The following is a 16,326-nucleotide window of genomic DNA, read 5'->3' on the forward strand; positions in this document are numbered from 1 at the left end:
TCAGAACCACACCTAGAACCGGGAGGAAAAAATTTGGAAACCCCCCACTGCTCCACTCTTAGGGAGATGATGGAATTCAGTTGTTTCCACATAAGAAAACACACAGAGTGAACTAAATGGCATTCTGGGGTTTTGGCCATCTCCTTAGGAAAACACTTTGATTGCAATGGAGTTCAGTTCTCAATTGAAGTGTTCATATTTTATTCTACCTGAATAAAAATAAATATTTGTTAACCTCCACGCCCACCCCATCTAAATACTCTTCTCTGTTCTCTTATGCCAGAGTTTTTGAAAGCCTTCAGTGTTAGCACAGTTGCTTGTTTGACTTACAGCAACATGAGATAGAATAAATAGCAATGCTACTGTCACAATCTCTTTATTTAAAAATATATACGAACAACATTTTTCTTTATTTCTTCTCAGATTTATATAGCTTATCAGATGTTATTCTGGATGACAGACAACAATCGAATAAAACCATAATATAAAACCTATCATTATAAACTTATGTATTTGTTACCAAATTTAATTAACTACAAACATGTACCAGCCCTTCTGCAGATAGCTACCTCTCGCATTTTTAGCCAAAAATACTGTACCATGAAAAATGTTTGACCCAAAGGTAAGCTAATCTGCATTTCCATGGATCCATCAGCATATATGGTGTCCCAGGGCCCCCAAATCCCCGGGCTGCAGTCCACTACCAGGCCATGGCCTATTCGGTACTCAGCTGCATGAGAGGCAGGCTGGCACAGATGCGCACAGCTTAATTTGTGTGAGTGGCAGGCTGGCCGGCATGCATGCACACATGCACATGCAACTCAACTTGTGCAAGTTGAGCTGCATGCACTTGTGCATGCATGCTGCCCCGCCACTTTAAAAAAAGTACAATATTAACATATATTATTGTGGATAAGACCATCCTTGGATAATATAATCCTGATTTTGCAGTTGTATTTTGGCACCTAGCATTTTCAGCTTATCTGCAAGTTCATCTGGTAGATATCATATAAAAAAATGTTGAGTAACCTTAAAGTGGAATGATCCAATTCATTTCCTGAAGTAGACCATGCTGAACTGAATATACAGGGTTGAGTAGAATCAAGTGCAATGAGAATATCAAGAGCCATTATTTTCAAATTTGGCAACTTTAAGAGGTGTGGATTTCAGTTCCCAAAATTCCCCAGCTTACCTCTGAAGTTGTCAAGTTTGAAAAACATTGAGGGGGGGAGGGGGAAGGGAGAGAGAGAGAGAGAGAAAGATTTTTAAGGTCCAAAAGTAACAATATGTTCTTCATCTTCATTGCTCTTCTCCATGCTCTTTCTAGAATCTCAACATCTCTTTTGCTATCGTGGCAACCAAACCTGGGTGCAATATTCCAAGTGTGGTCTTACCAAGGCATTATAAATTGGTACTAACACTTCACATGATCGTATGCGGATCTACTCAGAAATATGCCCCATGGGGTTCAATGGCACTAACTTCTAGGTAAATGGGGTTCAGCTTGAGACAATCAGCTTTGGATGTGCAATAATGCAGATCCCGGCATGTATAAACCTGTTTCCAGCTGAGAGGATTTGCTAACAGGGGGGCACATTAATCACCAAGGCAGGAAAATATTATATTGGTCAAGTGGCATCTCCAACATCACTTTCTGTAATTCAACTACATCCTAAGAGACAGTTATATTGGATGGAAAAAGAGCATTGTTGATTTGGGCACCAATAATATTCCATTAATCTGAAACCTTATTCATTATTCATGGTTGTATATTTGTGGCTGAGATGAAATAGAAATTAGAAGATACTTGATGAGCTCCAGGCTGTTTTATAGACAGCTGTTTGGTGTCGATAGAGATAACTGCCTACTGGTTAATTGTGATTCTCTGATAAATCTGAAGTATTAGTTAAAAGGAATAATGTTCAAGCTACACAAACTAATGACTGACAAATGTATCACATAGCAATAAAACAGGGGTGAGATTCAAATTTTTTAACAACTGGTTCTGTGGGCGTGGCTTAGGTGGTGGGCATGGCTTGGTGGTCATGTGACTGGCTGGGTGTGGCCAACTCAACATCACTCACATCGAGGCACGCATCTCCTTGCCTGGCCTCTCATGACTGTGGGGAAACTGCAACAGTCGTAAATGTGAAAAATGGTCATAAGTCACTTTTTTCAGTGCCATTGTAACTTTGAATGGTCACTCAACACAAGCAAAGTACCAGCAAAGGAGGGGGAAAAAACTCCAGAGACGTTCCTGAGATAGGAAGTCTAGTCCTGCCAAGAATGTAATAAGGGTTAACGGAGAGGCAGTTTCTGTAAGCAACACCAGAATGTTTCCTTCCTGCCTTCCTTACAGGATTAGGCCAGTAATTTCTTCTAACAACTGGTTCTCTGAACTGCTTAGAATGTTAACAACTGGTTCTAGTGAATAGGTGCGAACCTGTAGAATCCCACCCCTGCAATAAAAGGATACTGAGAAATGGGTTTGGGGGATGGATACTCTATTTCTGACAAAAGGTGACAAGGGAATTTGCTTTCAGAGTACTATAATGTGCCTACCTAGTGGCCGGAGAGACAGATAGGCCCAACTGTGTATTGTCTGAAGCTGACTCCACCCATTTACCCTTCAGCCTGCACTCAGGCCAAGTGCATGCTGGTGTTGAAAGGTGTCAAAATGTCTTTCTTTCGAGAATTCGATTTTCCCGCTGGGAGAGCTCCAGCGCAAGGATACAGACAACTGCTTGAAAGCTGGATCTTTTTATTTTTCAGGAAGGAGGAGAACAGCGAGAAGTCTGCGTTCCTGGGCTAGCTAGCTTCTTATGGTAAGTCCCTGGTTTTTTATACCCTTTTCTCCCTCTGTAAGTTGATTTTGTGTGAGTGTTTGTATTTGTGCCTAATGTTTCAAATCCTGTTTGAGTTTGTCTTTATTTCCCCCGGAGGGCAAACTCTGCGGGGTGGCCAGATTGTATTATTGGTTTTCTATAATCTCTTTTAGCTTTAAGATAGTTTTTCATATTTGTTCTGTGGCAATCTCCTGTCTGTCCCTTTTGTAATTTATATTTTGTGTCTTTTGTCTGTTTTGCTTATTTGGTATGTCCTGTGTTTGTAAGGGTTTTCTAAATTATCTTTTGTTTCCTTTTCCTATTTGTCTAGTTTTCTTAATTACTTAGGCTTTTGTCTATAGGGATTCTTTAATACTTTTTATTTGATTCCTTTTCCTATGTAAGTTTGTTTTCTGGCTGACCTGATATTCCCCTTGGGCTTTTCCTGTTTTTTGTGACATTACTGCCTTCGTGAAATTCCCTTTCCACAATGGGAAGCCAGACTCCATTTTACTTCAGCATTTGGAGAAGACAGAAGCAGCTATTTTGATTTGTGGCACATGGTCATCCGGAGACGGGCCGATGTCCCTCACACAGAGCATTGCTGGTGAGGTTCAACCTGCTTGTTTGTTGGTTGTTATGCTCAGCAGTAGCTTAATGCTATATATCTTGTATTTGTATCTTACATCTCACTGTATATATCCTTATTTTCCTCAGTTTCACCATACCCTGTTCACCCAATAAAGCGTTCAATAAATGCACATGATCCGTTTCATTGGAGAATTGGTGGGTTTAGCTCCCTGTTGAGCTGCACACAGACTAACATGCAGTGGGGACAGAACACTAAGCATTTTGGGAGGAATAAGTGAAGAACCTCAGAAGTATATGCCAAGAGTACAGATTCCTTGTGGGGTCACCCAAAGCGTCAAGTAGAGTGAGCAGGAACCTGTATTGGGCAGCCACAATATAGGAAGATGCTGGAAGCAGACGATCCCTTTAATGACAATGGAAAAGGCATCAATTCAAACGGTGCAGGACACCCTCCTGTATTTTTACCAAGAAAACCACATGGATAGAAAATATAAAATGATTCACAATATAGTGCTGGCTGATGAGCCCCTCAGGTCGAATGGTACTCAACAACCTACTAGGGAATTGCTGAAGCTGTTTCAGAGTTCTAATGGTGCTTATAACGTTGCTAGATTAATGCCTTTGGGATGTCTAGTTGCTGATGATGCCATGCAAGAAAAGCAAACCCAAAGCTGCAAAGATAAAATTTCAGTAGGAACAAGGAACGTAAGAAGCCATGAAGGCCTTGGAAAAGATACTGAAATGCCATGACGTATCTACACCTATAAAGATAGAATCGTGCAAGCCATAGTACCGGTATGCCCTGTGACAGTCTATGGAAGGGAAAGTTGGACTTGGAAGAAACCAGGATAATAATTGAAGCCTTTGAACTTTGGTGTCAGAGAAGATTCCCAAGAAGTCCATGGACAGCCAAGAAAACAAACCAGTGGATTATCTAACAAATCGACCCGAAGTTCTTACTTGAGGTACAAACAACCAAGCTCAAATTATGCTATTTTGGACACATTATGCAAAGACCAAATTCTCTAGAAAAGTGTGCAAAGCAGGAAAAGGTGAAAGGAAAGAGAAGAGGAGAATCACCAGCCCCAAGGTGGATGGGCTCAGTTATAATATTTATGAGCACCATTGCAAGATCTGAAAGACTAGGTTAGGGACAGATTGTCATAGAGAAAATCTATCTGCATGGTCACAAGAAATCCAAAACAACAGAATGGCACATAATCAATCAATGGTGTACAAAGATTAAAAATTCAACAGTTAAAAGCCAGGATGCCCAAGACACACAACATATTCCAGTCATCTCATCTCATCATCAAATGAGCTTGTCTAGCCGCCTTGCCTGAAGCCTTACGAAACGCTAACAGGATTGGGGTCATCCAGATTCCCAAAGAGATAGTATTCCACAAAGCATGTTAACTATGTTACTTTTCTTTAGTTATTCCCTTAAATGTCTTTAGGCATTGTTTCACCATAAATTTACTGCTCTGAAAGATATATAGGTATATACAGTTGGGGAAAGAAAAAATAAATATGTTACACTAGCATAATCAAGTGGGGGAAAGGTGCAGCATAACTCAAATCTAAGCTATTTGAAATGGTGTTTTTTTTAAGGCATTATGAAAAGACATCATCAACCTATGCTTAATGCCTGAGATAATAAATATTGCAAGCTTAGGAGCTTATTTTACTAGCACAGTATTCAACCATTCCATTCCACTGTAGAATTTCCACTGAAATTCTAACATTTCTACTAGCTTAAAAATAGTGAGGATATCAATACAGTTCTAGAAATCAAGCCAACAGTAATCAAAGCATGCTGAATAAGAATTATATTTTTCTGATAGTATCTTCTCCTTCCAAGTTCACTAATAAACATTTCAAGAATAAGTTGCATAGTACAAACCAAATGTTCACTATGCCCTGCTACAAGAATCAAAGTACGTAACTAATGAGTATTATTTCTTCTGTGGTTGTTGTCTACAACCAGAATTGAGACAGGTTACTGTAGTCATATTTCAGGCTAATTGTAAAGCGTGGGAACTTCAGAGATTAAGTAGCACTTTCAAAGTGTGGGAATAATCTTACACAATTAAATTGTTAGTAGTTTTCACTCTTTTCTTTACCCCTACTTGATCATCTCACTCATTCTTCTTTCAAGCAGACAATTTTCACTGCATTTTGGGTACCCAATAAGAATCCTTATGTGTATTCATTGTCCTTGGGCAGTTCAACTGCAAAAATAAATCAAAAGTTGATTAACATTTCCTGAAACATAACAGGATTACAAGTATACCTTGACTTGCAACCATTTGTTTAGTGACCATTCAAAGTTACAGTGAAAAGTGACTCATGACCCTTTTTCGTGCTTATGACCATTGCAGCATCTCCAGGGTCATGTGATAAAAATTCAGACGAGTGGCAACTGGCTCTTATTTATGACAATTGCAGGGTCCCGGGGTCATGTGATCATCTTTTGTAACAAGCAGAGTCAATGGGAAAACCAGATTCATTTTACAACCATGTTGCTAACTTAACAACTGCAGTGATTCACTTCACAACTATGGCAAGAAAGGTTATAAAATGGGGCAAAACTCACTTAACAAATATCTTGCTGAGCAACAGAAATTTTGGATCAATTGTGATTGTAAATCAAAGACCACCTGTATTTCTGTATAAATATGATTAGAGATTCATTTTAAACTGCTTATTTAATGCACAGAAGAACCTAAAGGAACTCTTAAATTGAAGGAGGAAAAAAAATTTCTACAATTTTGCAATAATCCTCAGTCAACCTGTTCCAAACTTGAAAAGCTAGCTCGTCTGGTTAAATTCAGTCTATCAGAACTGTCATCAAGATCTTGAAAAAATAAGGATTTTCTTGGCGATGATAAATAGTTGGATTAAAATTTGCTTCCAAAAAGCACCTACTTCAAAACTAGAAGGAGGAAAGGATTATTTCTTTTATCTACAGTATATGGCATTCTCTGCAATAAAGTAAAAATTACACATATATGAATCACACTCTATTTTTTTAAAAAATAAACATGGATAAATTTTAGACAATAGACAGGGCATAAAAGTAGCTTTTTTATAGTGTTTACATTTTTATTTAAATATAACCTGTTCTGCCTACTTTTATTGTTCTTTTGCTGTTAATTATATTTATCTTCTGGGCCTTTCTACTTACTTGGTTATTGCTCTGTTGTGCACACCTATAAAATTGGAAGTATGAAAAACCTTACTGAAAAATAGCTATTTCCCCCTTTCTCTAGATCCCCTGAAGGAAATGTAAAGTACAGTATAGTTGTGGTTTGCCCACACAACATGCATTACACAAACTTACATATTTCTCTTGAGTTGTTTGTTACTGCCAAATGCCTTATTATCCCATCCATCAATCTTAAGCAGAGAGCCAGTTTTGTGTGATGATGAAGGCTTCAGGATGAGAAAACAGGAGGCAGCGAATTCTAGTTTTGCCTTGCTAGGCACGAAGCCAGCTAATTGATCTTGGGCCAGTCGCTCTCTCTCAGCCCTAGGAAGAAGGCAATGGCAAACTGTTTCTGAAAAACCCTGCCCAGATTAAAGTGCAGAACCTAGGCCAGGCAGTTTCAAGAAGTTAAAAGCACATCGCCTGTAGAAAAAAAACACAAGGAACATAAGAGGGGATAGATTCAGATTGTTATCTTACACCCACTTTTCTGTGGTAAAGCCCATACAAATTCAGAGGAATTTTTATTTATTTATTTATTTGATTTGTCAATCGCTTACAAGATAGTAGGTATAAGTATATAAGTATATACATAGTTATGAATACATGAAATGGGAACATATAAGAAAAATAAAAGAAACAATAGGACAGGGACGGTAGGCACGTTGGTGAGCTTATGCATGCCCCTACAGACCTCTTAGAAAAGGGCTGAGGTCAATAGTAGACAGTCTAAGGTTAACGTTTTTGGGGTTTGGGGAAGAAACCACAGAGTCAGGTAGAGTATTCCAGACATTGACCCTTCTGTTGCTGAAGTCATATTTCCTGCAATCAAGTTTGGTGCCGTTAACCTTGAGTTTGTATCTATTGTTTACTCTTGTGTTGTTATGGTTGAAGCTGAAGTATTCATTGACAGGTAAGTCATTGCAATGTATGATTTTATATACCATACTTAGATCAGACCAAAGATGGCGTAATTCAAGGTTTTCTAGTTCTAGAATTTCAAGTCTGGTGGCATAAGGTATTCTACAATGAGTAGAGGAGTGGAGAACTCTTCTTGTGAAATATTTCTGGACTTTCTCAACTGTGCTAATATCAGATACGTAATGTGGGTTCCAGACTGATGAGCTGTATTCGAGTATTGGTCTAGCAAATGTTTTGTATGCTCTAGTTAGTGGTGTAATGTTACCAGAGAAAAAGCTATGTAGGATTAGGATAACAACTCTTAATGCCTTTTTGGCTATGTCGTTACAGTGGGCTCTAGCACTTAGATCATTAGAGATGAGTATTCCAAGGTTCTTTACAGAGTGTGGATCATCAACAAGGTCTTGACTATTCAGCTTGTATTTTATTTTCTGATTTTTTTGCCAATATGTAAGACAGAGCATTTATTTGTTGAGATTTCAAGTTGCCATTTGTTTGACCATTCTGATACATAGTCAAGATCTTTTTGAAGGGTAGCAGTATTGTCCGTGGTTTTGAACAGCTTTACATCATCAGCGAAGAGAATGCAGTTGCTCTTTTTTTTTTTTTAATAAAGTTTTATTGAGTTTTAACAAAACAAATAAAACATCTTATTTGAGTACAGCATCGTTCCGGGTTATCACATTTCCATCAGACACAATTTCATATGCATATTCATCTTATGTATTCAACTTCATATCTTATTACTCTTTTTCCAACTTCTCACTATTTCTCCCTTTACTTCTCTGAATTTTCTTTTATGGTTATCTCATTTTCTTCTTATTCAATTGTATTTCTTGTACATAAATTTCTATATCGGATATCGTCTGTCACTGAAGAGACCCAAACCGGAGGTCCGAGAATGCAGTTGCTCTTAATATGATCACAGAGGTCATTTATGTAGAGTATGAAGAGAGTTGGTCCTAGAACACTGTCTTGGGGGACACCACTATTGACAGGTACAGAATTTGATAGGACACTCCCAATTTTGACCATTTGTTGTCTGTTTGACAGGAATGCTTCTATCCAGTTATGCAGTTGTCCAGAGATACCATAACATTTTTGTTTTAGGAGAAGTTTGTCGTTTACCACTGAATCAAAGGCTTTACAGAAATCTATGTAGATTGCGTCTATTGCTTTGCCCTGATCGAGTTGTGTAATCCACATGTTTTTGCAGTGTAAGAGTTGCAGATTACATGATAGTTTTTTTCTGAAACCAAATTGTTTATAAGAGAGTAGGTTGTTTGTCTCTAAGTGGAGGATAATGGATTGTTTAATAATTGATTCCATGACTTTACAGGTGAGGCAGCATAAGGAGATTGGTCTGTAATTTTCAACTAGGCTGGGATCTCCCTTTTTGAAGATGGGGGTGACTGTGGCTTGTGATCAGAGGTTAGGCAAGGAGCTGGTCCTGAAAGATTTTTCAAAGATTATGCTTAGAGATTTGGTTATGGCAGTGGGTAGCTTTTTTAAGAAGTAGGCACATATTCTATCTGGTCCATTAGATAGAGATGGTTTTAGATTGCACAGTGCTTTTTCAACAATGTCTACTGTAAAATCGATATGTATTAGGTCATTGTAGTTGTCTGTGGTTCCACTAGGAAGTACTGGGCTTGATCCATTGCTGTTTACAAATACTGAGCCAAAGAATGTGTTAAAGAGGTTTGCTTTGACAGTGTCGTCGTTGCAGTCTTTACCAATTAGATCCTTTCAGGGGTGGGATGGACCTTGAGTCTTTTAGTTTGTTGTTTACAAAATTGTAAAAAGCGCGGGTGGAATTGGTGCGTAGAAGGTTTTCCTCTTGTTTAATGTGATAATTGGTGCATTCGGTCTTTATCTGGTGGCATAAATTTTTGTATCGGTTTTTGAAATTGGCAACGTGACCAGATTTGTTTTTCTGCCAGAGTGATCTCTTTTTGGATTGGAGTTTCCTTATTGTTATGGGTAATCTGTTTTTTTTTGGGGGGGGGGAGTTGTTATTGATACATATAGTTTGATGACTCTTTTGACTTCAAGTAAAAATATGTTGTAATGGTCTTCAACAGTATTGCATCCAGTGAATAGAGATTGCCAATCAAGGGATGAGAGATCGTCTATAAGATCAGAATTGCCTTTTTTGAAGTTATGGTTGAGGATTACGTCATTGTGATTTTTGTGTGGGCGTATGTTGAGACGAAAGTCAATCATATTGTGGTCACTGTTGGTTCTTTAGTTTGTATTCCGTAAATTAAATACAAACTATTGCATAAGATGAAATCGAGGCAGTTGTTAAGTCTGGTATTGTTGGTTACGAGTTGTTCCAGTCCCAGATTTGTAACAGCATTGTAGAAGGTTGCATGTGTGGGTTCAGTTGTACATTCGTTTAGGGTCCAGTTATTATGAGGTAGATTGAAGTCACCAAGAAAGATAAAAATGTGTGGGCAGGATGTTGTCCATGTTAGTAGTGAATTTAGCTTGTTTACATGTTCAATGTCATATTCAGGTGCTCTGTAACATAGTAAGAATCGAAATGTGATATTTAAGGATATTTCACAGATTATGGTCTCAGGAAGGGCAAGCTCCTGGGTAACTTGGATGTTTTTTAGATGTAAGGACTTTTTATAGAAGATAGCAACACCACCTCCTCTATGAATTTCATGATCTGATCGGTAAACATGATAGTCTCTTAATGTGGTAATGGAGTCAGGGAGAGATTCATTGAGCTATGTTTCACAGACAAATATGATGTCAAATTTAGCCATATTTAGCAAGAGGAGAAATTCAGGTATTTTATTCACAAGGCTTCTTGCATTGAGTAGCTTGCATTTAAGGCCAGCTGTAGTTGGAATTGAGGTAGTTAGGGGCATGCGTACCTAGTCTTGGGTGATGGTGGAGTGGTTGAGGTAGGGTTGTGTCTAAGCAGACTTTTGTAAAATTGTATTCTTTATAATTTAACTGCTAGCCAATATGACCACCAGACGAACCCACAAGTAGGAACGTGGTGGATTCACTCTATGTAAAAGGAGGAAAAAATATAAGTGCAAATTCAAAGGTATGTTTTTATGTATTTTTGTTGATTTCTACATTGTGGTGCAGCTGTTACTTACCTTTTATAAAGTCAGCCTCAGATAATCTGCTATAGTCTCAAATAAACTATACAAGTAGTCCTCAACTTATGAACAATTACTACCAACCTGCCTTCCATCGAGAACCTGTATACTACACGAGTCAAAAAGAGGGCTGTGAAAATATTTACAGATCCCTCACATCCTGGACATAAACTGTTTCAACTCCTACCCTCAAAACGATGCTATAGAGCACTGTACACCAGAACAACTAGGCACAAGAACAGTTTTTTCCTGAACGCCATCACTCTGCTAAACAAAAAATTCCCATCAACACTGTCAAACTATTTAGTAGGACTGCATTACTATTAATCCTGCCATCCTTCCTTTCACCCATTTCCTCCCACTTATGACTGTAACTTTGTTGCTTATATCCTAACAATTTTTATTGACTGTTTCCTAGTATGATTTGATTGCTTATTGTACCCTATGACTATTATTAAGTGTTCTACCTTACGATTCTTGACAAATGTATCTTTTTTTGATGTATACTGAGAGCATTTGCACCAAGACAAATTCCTTGTGTGTCCAATCACACTTGGCCAATAAAGAATTCTATTCTATTCTATTCTATTCTATTCTATTCTATTCTATTCTATTCTATTCTATTCTATTCTATTCTAATTGACCCCCAAATTTCTGCTGCTAAACAAGATATTTGTTAGGTGAGCGTTGCCCTATTTTATGACTTTTCTTGCCACAGTTATTAAGTGAATCACTGCAGTTATTAAATTAAATAATATGGTTGTTAAATGAATCTGGCTTCCCCATTGACTTGGCTTGCCAGAAGGTCAAAAAAAGTGATCATATGATTTCAGGACACTGCAACCATCATAAATATGATCAGTTGCCAAACATCTGAATTTTGATCATGTGACCAATGGTCCTTAGTGTGAAAAATGGTCATGTCACTTTTTTTCATCGCCATTGTAACTTCGAACAGCCACTAAATGAACTATTGTAAGTCAGGGACTATCTGTAATATACCAATGTAGTCCTTCACAGGTAGTATCTGTTAGGCAGTGTCTGGCTTCAGGATCTAGACAACAGATTTCCTGAATGTTTCACTAGAAAACAGTGGCTAGCATTCTCAGAGGCAAAGTGGTTTACACTGGGCCTAATATTGCCCCAAATGCTATATTTTATTATAAACATACAGTTCTGAAACCCAGTGATCTTCCATACGAGTTGTCTGCTTTAATGATGATTTTCTTCTTAAATTTTTTTCTTGCAAGCTATTATTTAGAGCTTAATGTGGAATTTTTGCATGTGATGATTACAGCACAGAAACCTAGAGCTATTTATATATCCGAAATCTAGTGCACTTAGCTGCTCATGAAAACACCCCAGCTGGGTACAAATGCCATTAAAAAAATTTCCCTCAGAAATGCAGACTAAGAAAGTAAAATAGAGGTTGTTTCGGATGTACCCTTTAAAGCTGAAAAGCTGTTCATGTTTATTTCTGTTCGGCCCAACATAATTGCAGGCGGAATTACAGGCAGTCCTTGATTTATAACTGTTAATTTAGTGACTGTTCAAAGTTACAACAGCACTGAAAAAAGCAACTTATGCCCGTTTTTCGCACTTACAACCATTGCAGCCATCCCCACAGTCATGTGATCAAAATTGAGATGCTTGGCAACAGGTTCATATTTATGACGGTTGGAGTGTCCTGGGCTCATGTGATCCCTTTTTGCGACCTTCTGACAAGCCAAGTCATTGGGGAAGCCAGATTCACTTAACAACCGGGTTATTATCTTATCGGCTGCAGTGATTCACTTAACAATTGTGGCGAGAAAAGTCGTAAAATGAGGCAAAACTCACTTAACAAATGCTTTGATTCGCAACATAAATGTTGAGCTCAGTTGTGATCATAACTAAAGGAGTACCTGTTTTCTGATTCACTATGCATGCATCTTGCAAGGTTCCCAGCCCAGCCCCTACTGGGCTGGTTCACTGTGATGGGAAGTGGGGAGTGAATTTCACACCAACAATGTATATATACCAAGAATGTGATAGAGCAAGTAAGATCACCCCAGCTGCCCAAATAAAATAATCAGGCCCCTAGATTGAGCAATAGCAATATAGGAAGATGCCAGATGATCACTTCAGTAACAACAACAGAGGCATCAATTCATACTGCATGGAGAAGGTCATGGGAGACCACTTGTGCAATTTGACCAAGAAAACCACACAGAAACAACAAGATTTAACAATTCTTACTGCAGTGCTAAAAATGCCCTCTTCAAATGAGATGGTACTCAACAGGTTGATGGAAGGCAGAAGCTCTTTCAGAGCAAAATGCAGTTTTGATTAATACATCAATAATGTACACAGTATTAATTGGGTTTGTGATATGCCTAGAGTAAAACCTTTCTGATATGGCCAAGTAAGAACAGAAAATCTGAAGCTGCAAAAAGAGAATTACAACATGGGAGCACAGAATATAAGAAGCGTGAACATGGGAAAACTTGGAACATTGAGATAAATCCATTACAGATTGACATTTTGGTATCACCAAATTACAATCAATTGAACTGAAAACACACACCCCGCTCTCTCCCTCCCTCCCTCTCTCTCCCTTTGACACTCTTAATAATTAATTATTCATTTCCAATTTCTGTATCGTTCTTTTAATGCTGGAGTATCATATCAAAAGGCAAGTGTAAGAAATAAGTAAATTCAAAAATAAAATGGTATATAAGATGCTTAAAGGTTTCACAAATGGGGGTTGGACTGGATGACCTTGTGGGGTCCCTTCCAATTCTATTAATCTGTTATCAAATAAAATATATCTCCCTGTATATACATGCTTTGCTTTTATACTTTTGACATACTCCATTGTTAAGCCTTTTTATATTTTTATCTTATGTATATGCCTTTTATATTATGTTCGGGGGGGGGGGAGGGTTGTTATAATCTCTTTGGAAAAATTGTAGTATATAATGAGCTTAGAAAAAGGCCCTGATGAGGGGATGCTACATTCCTTAACGATAGGGAAAGATGCCGTGGGCAGCCAAAGTAAGCAGTACGATACGGAGGGGTACGAATGAGAACATAACGGAAGGAGACAATCCTCTCTGGAGACATCCTGGGATTAGCTGCAACACCTGAGGGCAAATCCAGTGAGCTTGAACTTGGGAGGGAATGAGTCTCAAGAAGAAGGGAACTTGGGTGACGAGATGAAACTGTATATAAAGTATGTTTTGAGGTTCTGAAGGTGTGGCTTTTGATTTTGAACCTGTTTCTTGAGGTTCTAAAGACCACCGGCGCTTTGGAAACTGTCTAATATTTCTTTTTAATAAATCTTCTTTGTTTTCAATGATCCAAGGTTTTTTGGTTGGCTTTGAGTTATTTCCAACACAAGGAAACTGTAATTGTTATTCTAGCTAGGTTAAAAAACATACAGAGCAGTTACACAACTTAATTAATGTTCCATCCAGGTCTCAACTATGTTTGTTTAGTATATCACGATTGTAGAGTGACTGGAGCTCACTTAGCATGCTAAGCCTTTAACAGATAACAGATAATCAGAGTTGGAAGGGACCTTGTAGGTCATCTAGTCCAACCCCCCACCTAATCAGGAGACCCTACACCAATTATGACAAATGGCAGTCCAATCTCTTCTTGAAAGTCTCAAGTGATGGTGCTCCCACAACTTCCGAGGGCAAGCTGTTCCATTGGTTGATTGTTCTCACTGTCAGAAAGTTTCTCCTTATTTCCAGGTTAAATTTCTCCTTGTTCAGTTTCCATCCATTATTTCATGTCTGGCCTTCAGGTGCTTTAGAAAATAGCTTGACCCCTTCCTCCCTGTGGCAGCCCCTCAAATACTGGAAGACTGCTATCATGTCTCCCCTGGTCCTTCTCTTCACTAGACTAGCCAAGCCCAGTTCCTGAGACTAACCAAGCCCAGTTCCTTTGATCATGGCTTATAAAGCATCATAAATTTTCACTCCTCCTCCCTTTAGGGTAGGTGGTAGAGAGGAAAACTTCCACAGTTCAACTTCTATCTGCTCCAGTTGTGAAAAAGCCTCTTCTGCAGCGATTTAAGCTTAAGCTTGCTGTAGTTCTGAGAAGGTTGTTCCAGTAATTGATCTTGGTAGATCCAAGAAGATCAGTATAAACTCTGTGGAGGCCTACATATTTGACTTTTAGGAGACCATTGAAACTGGAAAACTGTTTGAACAGGCTGCTACTTTGTCTTTATTTGTAGGTTAAAGTACGATACTAAGATAATGGTTAAAGGTTAAAAAATACAGTGCTTGAAAATAATGCTTAACTTTGCTTGAGGAGAAATGCAAGGTCAGAAAACTATGTAGGATTTGTTTAACGTAGAAGCTGGAAAGAGAAAGGCATTCTCTCATCTAGGCCAAACAATTAAATGAATCTCTGACACATCGGTTTAGAGTAGAAGAGGGTCAATGTTTATTCAGACAAGAGGATTGACCTTGTTTGATGGAACATAGTCCCAACTGAAGTATGCATGGAATTGCATTTCAGGATTTACACATGTTTCTTCTACAACAAATATCTCTGAATGCATCTGAGTGGTTCCCTCACAGATGCACCCTAGTCATTGGTCTTCATGATAGTAGAATTAGATTAAGATACGTGGATATGTGATGAAGACGGATGAAGGTAAATATATGTGTCCCAGAATAATGTTGTAGGATCCAATTTGGGTTGTTTTTCAGGACCAGAGGTTTAATCTTCCAACCTTTCAGAGTTGTGCTGGAGGCCATCCTCATGGAACTTCTCTCTCACTAGAATGTGTCTTGCTATACCATCATTTGCAACCTGCCTACGCTGCCATTTATTTTAGAATCTGGAAGTTGTATTTGTCTGCTGGCTTCCTCACTGTGTTGAATGTTGAAAACTGGCAGAAGTTGTCTCAGTGTCTGTGATGACAGATAACAGGATTGCAGGGGTTGCTGTGCTAAGTGATGCAATCTTGTTTTGCAACTGCATTGCTTAATGATGAAAAATCCAGTCCCAATTGCCATTATAAGTCAAGGGCTTCCTGTAATACAATACACTGAGCGATAACTGCAATAGCACTTAGACTTATATACCATTTTAGAGTGCTTTACAGCCCTCTCTAAGCAGTGTACAGAGTCAGCCTATGGCCCCTAACAATTTGGGTTCTCATTTTACCCACCTCGGAAGAATGGAAGGATGAGTCAACCTTGAGCCTGGTGGGATTTGAACTGCCAAATTGTAGGCAGCTGGCTGCAGCAGAAGTAGCTTGCAGTACTGCACTCTAACCACTGTGCCACAGGGGCTCTAAACTAGCCAGTTGTTTGCATAATATATAGCAGGGGTGTCAAACTCAATTTCACGGAGGGCTTCATCAGGGCTATGGTTGACCTCGGGGTGGGGGGTGTGTGAGCGTGTGTGCATGTCTGACTGGGTGGGCATGGTACAGGTAGTCCTCAACTTACGACCTCAACTGAGCCCAAATTTTCTGTTGTTCAGTGAAACATTTGTTAAATAAGTTTTGCTCCATTTTACAATCTTTCTTACGCCAGTTGTTAAAGGAATTGCTGCAGTTCAGAGGTGGTATTCAGCAGATTCTGACCAGTTCTGGAGAACCGGTAGCAGAAATTTTGAGTAGTTCGGAAAACCAGCAAATACCACC

This window comes from Notechis scutatus, chromosome 4, assembly GCF_049901735.1.
Source record: "Notechis scutatus isolate UNSWTSFEM ecotype Mainland chromosome 4, rNotScu1.2, whole genome shotgun sequence".
Lineage (NCBI taxonomy): Eukaryota > Metazoa > Chordata > Lepidosauria > Squamata > Elapidae > Notechis > Notechis scutatus.